The sequence below is a fragment of the Salvelinus namaycush genome, chromosome 23 (assembly GCF_016432855.1).
Source record: "Salvelinus namaycush isolate Seneca chromosome 23, SaNama_1.0, whole genome shotgun sequence".
Classification (NCBI taxonomy): domain Eukaryota; kingdom Metazoa; phylum Chordata; class Actinopteri; order Salmoniformes; family Salmonidae; genus Salvelinus; species Salvelinus namaycush.
Window position 1 is genome coordinate 9,188,002 of NC_052329.1, and position 2,229 is coordinate 9,190,230.

Sequence of the window (2,229 nt, forward strand, 5' to 3'; positions counted from 1 at the left end):
GAGTGATGTGTCTGGTCCAGTCTGTTGAACACAGTGTAGTGATGTGTGTCTGGTCCAGTCTGTTGAACACAGCGATGCGTCTGGTCCAGTCTGTTGAACACAGCGATGTGTCTGGTCCAGTCTGTTTAACAAAGTGATTTGTTGGTCAGTCTGTTTAACAAAGTGATGTGTCTGGTCTCAGTCTGTTGAACACAGCGATGCGTCTTGTCCAGTTGTTGAACACAGCGATGCGTCTGGTCCAGTCTGTTGAACACAGCGATGTGTCTGGTCCAGTCTGTGTGAACACAGTGATGTGTCTGGTGCAGTCTGTTGAACACAGTGATGCGTCTGGTCCAGTCTGTTGAACACAGTGTAGTGATGTGTCTGGTCCAGTCTGTTGAACACAGTGATGTGCCTGGTCCAGTCTGTTGAACACAGTGATGTGTCTGGTCCAGTTGTTGAACACAGTGATTGTCTGGTCCAGTTTGTTGAACACAGTGATGTGTCTGGTCCAGTTTTGTTGAACACAGTGATGTGTCTGGTCCAGTCTGTTGAACACAGTGATGTGTCTGGTCCAGTCTGTTGAACACAGTGATGTGTCTGGTCCAGTCTGTGAACACAGTGATGTGTCTGGTCAAGTCTGTTTAACACATTGATGTGTCTGGTCCAGTCTGTTTAACACAGTGATGTGTCTGGTAGTTTGTTTAACACAGTGATGTGTCTGGTCCAGTCTGTTTAACACAGTGATGTGCTGGTGCAGTCTGTTGAACACAGTGATGCGTCTGGTCCAGTCTGTTGAACACAGTGTATTGATGGCCTGGACCCGTCTGTTGAACACAGTGATGTGCTGGTCCAGTCTGTTGAACACAGTGATGTGTCTGGTCCAGTCTGTTGAACACAGTGATGTGTCTGGTCAGTTTGTTGAACACAGTGATGTGTCTGGTCCAGTCTGTTGAACACAGTGTGTGATGTGTCTGGTCCAGTCTGTTGAACACAGTGATGTGTCTGGTCCAGTCTGTTGAACACAGTGATGTGTCTGGTCAGTCTGTTTAACACATGATGTGTCTGGTCAGGCTGTTAAGACAGTGAGTGTCTGGTCCAGTCTGTTAACACAGTGATGTGTTTGGTCAGTCTGTTTAACACAGTCATGTGTCTGGTCCAGTCTGTTTAACACAGTCATGTGTCTGGTCCAGTCTGTTGAACACAGTGATGTGTCTGGGCCAGCTGTTGAACACAGTGTAGTGATGTGTCTGGTCCAGTCTGTGAACACAGTCATGTGTCTGGTCCAGTCTGTTGAACACAGTTCATGTGTCTGGTCCAGTCTGTTGAACACAGTGATGTGTGTTTGGTCCAGTCTGTTTAACAAAGTGATGGTTCGGTCCAGTCGTTTAACAAAGTGATGTGTCTGGTCCAGTCTGTTGAACACAGGGATGCTGGTCCAGTCTGTTTGAACACAGTGATGTGTCTGGTCCAGTCTTTTGAACACAGTGATGCGTCTGGTCCAGTCTGTTGAAACAGTGATGCGTCTGGTCCAGTCTGTTGAACACAGTGATGCGTCTGGTCCAGTCTGTTAAAACACGTGATGCGTCTGGTCAGTCTGTTGAACACAGTGATGCGTCTGGGTCCAGTCTGTTGAACACAGTGATGCGTCTGGTCCAGTCTGTTGAACACAGTGATGTGTCTGGTCCAGTCTGTTGAACACCGCGATGTGTCTGTCCAGTCTGGTTGAACACAGTGATGCGTCTGGTCCGTCTGTTGAACACAGTCATGTGTCTGGTCCAGGCGTTGACACAGTGTAGTGATGTGTCTGGTCCAGTCTGTTGACAAGTGTAGTGATGTGTCGGTCCAGTCTGTTGAACACAGTGTAGTGATGTGTCTGGTCAGTCTGTTGAACACAGCGATGCGTCTGGTCCAGTCTGTTGAACACAGCGATGCGTCTGGTCCGTCTGTTGAACACAGCGATGCGTCTGGTCCAGTCTGTTGAATACAGTGAGGTCTGGTCCAGTCTGTGAACACAGCGATGCGTCTGGTCCAGTCTGTGAACACAGCGATGCGTCTGGTCCAGTCTGTTGAACACAGCGATGGTCTGGTCCAGTCTGTTGAAACAGCGATGCGTCTGGTACAGTCTGTTGAACACAGCGATGAGTCTGTCCAGTCTGTTGAACACAGCGTGCGTCTGGTCCAGTCTGTTGAACACAGTCATGCGTCTGGTCCAGGCTGTTGAACACAGTTATGCGTCTGGTCCAGTCT